The sequence below is a fragment of the Heloderma suspectum genome, chromosome 4, assembly GCF_057233095.1.
Source record: "Heloderma suspectum isolate Gila_16-S chromosome 4, 16-S_ref, whole genome shotgun sequence".
NCBI classification, from domain to species: Eukaryota; Metazoa; Chordata; class Lepidosauria; order Squamata; family Helodermatidae; genus Heloderma; species Heloderma suspectum.
In genome coordinates, this window is record NC_139461.1 from 25,617,494 (window position 1) to 25,626,981 (window position 9,488).

At 47.3% G+C, this 9,488-nt stretch overlaps 2 non-coding genes across 2 annotated transcripts; both read left to right on the forward strand.

The window, feature by feature from the left end:
- The first annotated feature begins 393 nt into the window (after nt 1-393).
- TRNAR-ACG (transfer RNA arginine (anticodon ACG)) lies at nt 394-466 on the forward strand. The gene has a single exon. It is a non-coding gene; the product is annotated as a tRNA-Arg (tRNA).
- A 2,295-nt stretch (nt 467-2,761) lies between these two features.
- Nucleotides 2,762-2,834, forward strand: TRNAR-ACG (transfer RNA arginine (anticodon ACG)). Its single transcript has one exon. It is a non-coding gene; the product is annotated as a tRNA-Arg (tRNA).
- The last annotated feature ends 6,654 nt before the right edge of the window (nt 2,835-9,488 follow it).

A 9,488-nucleotide genomic window follows, 5' to 3' on the forward strand; every position in this document is an offset into this window, starting at 1 on the left:
TGGCTTCTGCATCAGGTATTCAAAGGCTGTGAGTATGAGTCCCACCAGAATCACTTTTGCATTGTTGAAGAGCCACCTTTCTATTCTGACATGGCCATCACAACAGCAGTTTCAAGAGTAAAAGGCAAACATTTTCAGATGTACCGAGGCTAGCAGCCTCAAACCCAGCCAGAACCTCATGCACAGGAATGCAGGACTTCCCAGCGGAGCCAAAGGGAAAGGTACGAAGAGACATGCCTCTGGGCTGGCAAGCATCAAAAAGCCTCCTTGCCCAGTGTTCATCAAAACTCCCCACCCCCTCTCCTCATGGGTGTCCTTGGGCTACCTTTCTTCATTCTCAGCTCTTCTCTCTTTGTCAGAGGAGAGGTGTATATTGTTGGCTGGGCCTGTGCAGGGCCAGTGGCGCAATGGATAACGCGTCTGACTACGGATCAGAAGACTGCAGGTTCGACTCCTGCCTGGCTCATTCCTTTTGTGTGGTGGGGAGCCTCTGGGGATCATTCCTCCCCTCCCCAACCCCCAGCCAAGCTCCTTTGTGGTGTTCCTTTGGGCCATCTTCTCTCACTCTTGCCTCTTTTTCCTCTCTCCCTCGGAAGGGATGTATATGTTGTTGGCTAAGCCTGGTCCAGCAGCGCAATGGATAACATGTCTAACTTAGGATGAGAAGACTGCAGGTTTGACTCCTGCCTCACTTGTCTCTTCCTTTTGGAATGGTGGAGAACCTCTGGGGAATACTGACTCCCTGCAAAGGAACCCCTTTACTCAGCTACATACACCAGCATCATTCCGAGCATCAAAGGGCACCCCTTGAAGCAAACATCAGAAGGCCCTGTGGTGCAAAGGGCAGCATGATGGACTCCCAGGCAGGCTGACACAGCTCAAGTTAGGCTGTCCTTAGGTATTCAGAGGTTGTGGCTTTGAGTCCTGCCAGAGTCCCTTTTACCCCACAGGATGCTGTCCTTTTTCTCCTGCACTGCCATGCAGGGTAACGGTGAAGAGAGTGAAAGACAACAAAATTCCAAGGTGCCAGGGCCATCAGCCTCATGGCACCGGGTCAAAGGCGGCTTCAAACCAGAAACCTCCCATATGATACTGGAAGGTTAGACTTCCCAGCAGAGGTGCCAGAGAGGAAATCACAAAGGTCCTCTTGGATGGCAAGCTTCAAAAGGCCTCCTCACTAGTGATGCTGGAGAAATTCGAGATGGACTAAAATAAACTCGGATTTCTAAGAATCCGACCTGCGGAATCCACTGTGGAGCGACCCCGCTCAGGCCACGCAGAGTCCATGGACTTTTGGATTTTTTTTTTACTTTCCCAAAATTTATGCATATTTATTCATAGAAAAATACGCAAGTTTCTGCTGAAGAAAAGTTGAATGGAATGGGGAACAAGATGCTAAATGTTACGTACTAAGGTAAAGTACATAAATTGTTACAAAACTTCTTACGTAATTATTTGTGTATTTTTCTGCATGATGGGGGGGGGAATTTGCATCCGTCTGTGAGCAGACAATGGAACAAAAGGTGCCTGACCATCTGGGAAACACAGACAGAGTGATTTTACACAAGCCGTACATCCCGACTTCTTGCCTTGTGCTCATCATGACTCCCTGCCTCCTCTCTTCACTGGATGTCTTTCAGTATTCTTCCTTCATTCTCAACAATTCTTCATCAGTGTTGCAGGGGAGATGTTCATTATTTGCCAAGTGGCTGGAGGGACCAGTGGCGCAATGGATAACATATCTGACTATGGATCAGAAGACTGCAGGTTTGATTCCTGCTTGGCTCGCCTCTTCCTTTTGGGGTGGGGGAGAAACACTGGGGAAGATTGGACCCATACAATTGAGCTCAACCATGCCAACATCATTCTAATGTCAAAACAGTCCCCTTCAACAAGAGCCAGCAGGTGCTACGACATAAAGGAAAGACTCCTGGGAAGCCTGAATGCTGGTGTTCAAAGACTGTGAGTTTGAGTCCCACCAGTGTCAGTTTTACCCCACAGTAGTACTATTTTTGTTCTCCACAACATCCGTGTTGACAGCAAAAGGCAAATATTTTCGAGGTGCCAGGGCTAGCAGCCTCAAAACCAGAACCTCATGCACAGGAAAGCTGGACTTCCCAGAAGAGGCACTGCCAGGACTGAAGGGGCCCCAGGCAAGAGATGCCCCCTGCCCCTCCCCCCTTACACACCTGCTCCTGGACACATGCAGCCCAGTTTCACTCTCCATAGAATCATAGAATAGTAGGGTTGGAAGGGGCCTACAAGCCCATCGAGTCCAACCCCCTGCTCAATGCAGGAATCCAAGTCAGAGCATCCCTGACAGATGGCTGTCCAGCCTCGTCTTGAACGTCTCCAGTGTGGGAGAGCCCACCACCTCCCTAGGCAATTGGTTCCATTGTCGTATTGCTCTAATAGTCAGGAAGTTTCTCCTGATGTTCAGCCGGAATCTGGCTTCCTGTAACTTGAGCCCATGATTCTGTGTCTTGCCCTCTGGGATGACTGAGAAGAGATCCTGGCCTTTCTCTCTGTGACCCAGCCAGAAGCTCATGCACAGGAATGCAGGACTTCCCAGCGGAGCCAAAGGGAAAGGTACGAAGAGACATGCCTCTGGGCTGGCAAGCATCAAAAAGCCTCCTTGCCCAGTGTTCATCAAAACTCCCCACCCCCTCTCCTCATGGGTGTCCTTGGGCTACCTTTCTTTATTCTCAGCTCTTCTCTCTTTGTCAGAGGAGAGGTGTATATTGTTGGCTGGGCCTGTGCAGGGCCAGTGGCGCAATGGATAACGCGTCTGACTACGGATCAGAAGACTGCAGGTTCGACTCCTGCCTGGCTCATTCCTTTTCAAGTAGCGCAGAGCCACTAAGGAACCTCACCGCCCCACCACCGTGCTCTTTTCTCTCTGTGATCTTTCTCCCCCCTCCACTCTTTCTCTTTCTTTCTCTCCTCTTTCTCCAGCCCCCACCCCGCCTGCTCTTTCTCCTCCACCCAGGTGCTGTACTCTCCCCTCTTTCTTCTCCCCCGGGCCCACCTTACAAGGCATCAGCATTTTTCTCTGTTTCTCTTTTAACTTTTAGAAGAGATTGGGTGTGCTGCAGACAGAGCAAAGCTGCAGTCGCGCCCATCATGTAGGTTTCCCCAGCGCTCCTCTGGTCCCACATGGCTTTCTAAAGGCCACCAGGAGAAGTGTAGATTCTGGGTGCAACTGCAGCTTCCTCTCCAGCATGCCTGGACTGTTCTCAAAGTTAAAGGGAGGCGGGGGGGACAGGAAAGAAAAGGTGCCACTGGCTGAGGGGAGAGCAAGGGAATTGCCAGGAGCGGGGCACCAGGTATGGTTGGGGGAGACTCCATTTGAGGCCCCTAAGTGCTGCAGGGCCCCAGTTCTCTGGCCCTAGTGGTGCCAGGGCTTTCGAGCAGAGTGACATGGAAAGGCACAGGGGCCTTCTGGGATGACAAGCATCAAAAGGCTTCCTTGGCCCTGTTTACATCACAACTCCCTGTCCCTGTCCTCCCACGGTGTTCTGAACCATCATCTTTCATTCTCGACCCTTCTCCCTCCCTTTGTCAGAGGAGAGATGTTTGCTAGGCAGGCAGAGGCCAGTGGTGCAATGGACAACACAGGTCAGCAGGCCACAAGTTCCTTTCCTGCCTGGTTTGCTGCTTGTTGTGGGGGTGGCCCAAGCACTGCTCTTGTGGAAGATCACTGCTGACCTTTTCAGCCATCGCCTCTAGGCCTTGAGAGGAGCCTATGAACAGAGGTGCTATCATCCTACTATGGCATGTCTCCTCCATGCCCCCCTTCCTCCTCTCCTCTCTCTCTTGCTCTCGCTCTTTCTGGAAACATGCAGAGGAAGAATGAGGCCCGCTTGTTGAGTCTTGCCTTGGCTCCTGGATCTGGAAGAGTTGTAACTTCTGGAGTATTAGGAGCAGTGGGATCCTAGCTGCCCGTCGCAGATGGCAGCCTCTCTCATAGGAACATAGGAAGCTGCCTTCTACTGAGTCAGAGCATTGCCCCATCTAGCCCAGTATTGTCGACACTGACTGGCAGCAGCTCTCCAGGGTTTCAGGCAGATTTCTTTCCTCACCCTACCTGGAGAAGCCACAGGCCTGCCCTCCTGTCAAATGCAGACAACATAATTTTGCATGTTGGAGAGAATGGCATCACTTCCTACCCTATACGGCAATGTGTTCGTAAGCAGGGAAGGGCGAGAATTTCATTTGGCTGGGTTTTTGTGAAGAACTTAGGGATGGTGGAGAAATCCTCCATGGACTCCAATGAGGCCGGATTCTAAAGAATTAAATATTTACGTAGCCAATCACGGCAAAGGACAGGGACGCAAATGGCATCCCCTATGCCAGATGCCATTTGCGGCCACAGCCCAGTAGCGGACGGAAGTCCGGCTGTGGACAGCCCCGGACGGTGGCTCCATGGACTTGCTGCGGAGCGGAACCAGCCGGGGAGGATTCCGGGGGGAGGGACAGATCGCCTCTCCCCCCCAGCGGAGCCCGGAGTGGACTGGTAAGTGGGGTTCGTACACCCCTAGAAGAACTTACCAACATTTATTGATTTTTTATTTATTATTAGATTTATATCCCACCTTTTCCCCCTCTTGCAAGGAACCCAAGGTGGCTTACATGATCCTCCTCCTATCCATTTTATCCTCACAGCAACCCTGTGAGGTGGGTTAGGGTGAGAGTCAGTGACTGACCCAAGGTCACCCAGTGAGCTTCATGGCTGAGTGGGGACTAGAGCCCAGATCTCTCAAGACCTGGTCCAGTGTTCTAACCACTACACCACACTGGCTCTCATTTGCAAATTCCTTCCTAAATGGAACAGAATTAACTTGAATGTGGGAGAAAGCAAAATTGACATTTTCCTTCATCCAGAGCTTGGAGAGCTTAGCTCTTACAAGTCTGGGGCTGAATCCCTGTTCATTCAACCATGTCTGTTGTGCTGCCTCCTCCCTTCGCCCCACTTTCACAGGCCCCTTCTCTTTAACAGCTACGTGGAAAGCACAACATGAGCCCTTCCATAATGGAAATGGCCATACCTACTGAATTTGGTCAGTACTCAATGTGTGATAATTTTGTTTGGTTTGTTTTTTGATAAGAAGTTACCAAAATTCATAATAGTCTTCATAAATGGAATGGAAAGAACCTGAGAATTGAATTTAAAAAATGAATGTGGGAGAAAGTAAATCTGACAGAGGTATTCATCTGTGTTCATAAGATGTTGCTGGTATATATCATTCAGTATGAGTTGGGTCAGATCTGGTTGTTGTTGTTGTGAATTTCTGGGCAGGGCAGGTCAAGTTTTCTCATTGTTCAGAAGAGTAAAGAAGCCTGACATGGAACTCCTTTTAGAAGTCACAGAGCAGGCTCCAAGCATCATTTGGAGGAGTCCGGTACAGACTTGTAACACAGGCCCCCTCCCAAATACAGACCATGATCCCATCCTATACATAGAATATTGTTTTCTTTTAATTCCTTTTATTTAACCTCCTTATGTTTCTGGTAGTATGATTTCTTTTTATAGCCAGACATGACAGTATGGTGTGTGTGTGTGAGAGAGAGAGAGAGCTGGGGGGGGGGGAGAACTAAACTTGTACTCACATATATTTTGGATCTGTCAATCCTAGTAGTCGCATTGGCTCTCACTGTCCCTGGGATCAATATTTATCGTGATTACTATGGTGTTTTGTTCCTTTGTCCCTCCCTTCTGCCCATGCACATGCAACTCTTGTACTGGTCATTCTTCAGGGAGCATGAAATAGAGGGAAGCACACATCTCTTTTCCTCTCAAATGACAAGTCCTAGTTTAAATGCACAAGCACACTCTTTGTGTTCTAGAGAACGGCCTGGACCAGTAAATCACTGTTCAGAACACTGCTCATCCTGATCTAATACTGCTTCTGATTTGGCTCCAGCAAATCTCACAAGATCCTGACAATAGGTGCATAGATACAGGGAAATATGTTATCATAACTATTCGCATCAAACATTTTCCTCATGGCAACAGGTTGCTCCCTTGGCCAGAGGTGGGGTGGGCGTATATCTCTGGGACCTTGTAAAGTATACTATTCCCCCCACACACACACACACACACCCCATTCTTAGACCCTGTCGGGAGGTTCACCTCTTCAACTCTAGTCTATCTGTGCAATGCCTCAGTAGCATTAACAGGCCCTAGTATGGAGGCAGCCAAATTCTTTTCATCCTACTGCCTGGCCATGGCTTTGAATTTGGTTGCCTCCATACTAGGGCAACCAAATTCAACTGGTGGAGAAAACTTGCAGGAAATATTATTTGATCTACACCACACTTTTTTTTCCCATGACGAAAATATAATTTACTGTCTTATTTAGAAAACTATGAGATTTCATTTTATCTTCATCATGGAAGAAAATGAGTGGTGTAGATAAAATTATTTTTCCTGCAAGTTTTCTCCATCAGTTGAATTAGAGCATGATTTGCTCCTTGGTGAATTGTTTGCTTTGCTTTCAAGATAGATTTTTAACCATTTCGGGAACAAATCTCTTTTGGAAGTAAACCTGTTAGATTTGGGAGATCTCTTTCCACCTTCTCATTCCACAGAGTTCCCTTTCTCTGGCGGTGATGAGATTGTCAATTCCCAGTGACGCGAGAATCATCCAGACAATGGGTTTCCTTGAACTGTGAAAACATCTGGTTCCATTAATTAGCCAACAATATGTTTACACTTAACCAAAAGGCCTGAGCAAAATGTTTCCCAGGCATAAGCTGATGTCTCTTATCCAGCCCTTAAATGCTCTTTCAGGACAGTCTGCCAATTCCATTTTATTCCTACAGACCTTCACATTAATGGGGTGGGGACCCAGTGGATTACGTAGATTGCCCCCTTGAGGGAAGATTTTATCTTGTTCTTTGGGGTAACCACCCCTTTCTCAGAGTCAGGAGGGCTGAATGCTGGCAGAGCACAAATCCACAACCAAGGGGCAGGACAAACCATGAGATCAGCTAATGTGCTGGGTCAACAAAATCTCAATCATTTGACGCTCATAAGGCAAGAGCTGCTATATCAAAAGCAAACTATGCTGGCTTCCAATTTGTTTCCAGGTATAATTCAAGGTGCTGGTGTTGACGTTTATGGTTTGGGACAGCCAGGGTATCTGTAGGCCCATCTTTCCCATATGAACCGGCCCACTCTCTAACATCTTTATTGAGGCCTTTCTTTGGGTGTCCTCCACCTTCTCTGGTTAGGTTACTAATGACCATAGAGAATCCTTTACTGTGGCAGTACCCCAGTTATGGAACACTCTGCAAGTGTACTCAATTGTTGCCTATTGCCAGGAGTTGCCGGATCTGTGAGTGCCTGCCCCGTGTGGTGAACCACTGAATTGCACATGGCAGCCTTCTCAATGAAGTAACTTCAGGCCTGGGACTGACTCCATCCACCCAGGCTGGTTATTGGATCCTCCCATGCAGGAAGGAGTGCACAAGGGCTTCCTGTTGCAGCAGGAGAGCCTTCCTTGAACAACATGGCGTCTTGATCCTGTTGTCTGGTTTGTTTCTTGCTCCTGCATCTGCATTTGTGCTTTGGTCCTGTCTTGCTCATTGGCCTGGTTCTTCTTGATCCTGTCCCCTGGTTTTCCCTTTGGTCCTGACTCCTGGTGTGTCCCATGGCTTCTTGTTCCTGGCCCCTGGCTCAGTCACTTCAGACTTCTATTCATGGCCCAGCCCTGACATCTACTTTGGGGGAACACAGGTGGCCAGATTACCATGTGGGACATGCAGGGAAATTTGCCCATTTCTTAAAATGTGTGCTAAAATGAAGCAAGTACAGATAATGATGGCTGGTTTTGAACTATTCTGCGGTTACTGCTGTTCCCACCCCTGCCCCCAAGGCTATTTCAGCTGCTAGGTACCAAAGAAATGAGTCCTACCTGCCCCTCAGTGCTTTGCTGCAGCATTTTGTCATTACTTATTCTTGGTTCTTGGTTCATAGAAGTAGACAGTCCACTCTGTTCTCATTGTCTTAAAAGCTTATTCATACTGATAACTGAAAGATTTCAATAAAACATTTGCCCCGCTCTTTGGAGTCATCCTAATCCTTTTAGGAAAAATGCCTGGTTATTCAAAATGAATATTGCATTGTTTTTAAGCCTGCAAAGCAGGGGTGGGGAGACTTCCTCACCTCTGAGGGCCACATTCCCTCAGGGGAGAATGGCTGGGGGCTGCATACTAGCAGTGGGCAAGGCTAAAGCCCAATGTGGATGGTAGCAAAGCACACACACACAGGTCATTCATCCCATATACACACCTCATTCACACAGAGAGGTGCCCATGGAGGAAGAGAGCCATCTTTTCCCCCATGGGCCACTGACTTTACTTCTTTTCTCATCTCACTTTCTCACTGTGCAGCATAGGAATGCGGTGAATGGCCAATGAAGGAAGAGAGTGATTTCTCCCACCATGGGCAGTTCTGCAGCAGGACTTTGTTCTTGTTTTCCTGCTGCTGAGTGAGCAAAAGAAGCCTGGGACAGGGATCCAAGCTTGGGAAGAGGCTGTTGGGCTGGGGGTTCCCCACCCTTATTGTAAGGGTACCTTGTGTGTCTAATTTTAAATTATCCATGCATGTTTTGTAAGTGAAAACCCCTAAAATAATGTTCACTTTACATCTTAAATTCAAGCTTAAAAATAGGTACACATCCCAACCAATGTCCTCATCCCACAACACACACTAAAGGACAACTTTAGAGATATTTTATACTAACTCTGAATCTGGATATTCCATATATAGCCATCATGACTAAAAGCTATTGGTGACTGCCAGATTTTGAAAGGTTGAAACATCCTCTACAAGGGAGAACTTGCTCTCTAAGGGCTTTTCTATGTGAGGCCTTTAACCCACCACTTCACCAAGCTTCTGGATTCTTTGTGGGATCAAGATCGGCTTCTTTACATGTGTTTTTTTTTTTTCTGGGGGGTTTCTTTCTCTGCCTTTTTATGTGGTCCATTACATAACCACTATGTGGTACTGTTGGGTAGCAGAATTGCACAAATACTCCAGGGTTTCATGTCACCATGCACAGAAATACCAGACTTTCCTCAGTAGGAAAAAAAATGGTATAATGGTTGCAAACCATGGGAGAGGCCCTGAAGGATGACAATGTCATGTAAAGCACCTGCAAACTACCATAAGTGAGAAATCAGGAGGACACATAAATGCCTCATGTAGAAAGGCTCTAAAACCTAGTTTCTTTTGACAAGAGAGTAACATTCTTATCAATTAGAAGTTGCAAGAGGTCAGGACAAACCAGCAGACCTTCTCTCAGTATAGTTCCCTTTTATTTCTTACACTGTGGTATTATTATTATTATTAAATGATGATGATTTTATTATCCTAATCTGTATACCTCCTTTCATCCCAAAGAAACAGTTTCAAGGTGGTTTGCAATAAAATAAAGCAAAACTATAATAAAACAATTATAAACAATCCAAACGAAACTAAA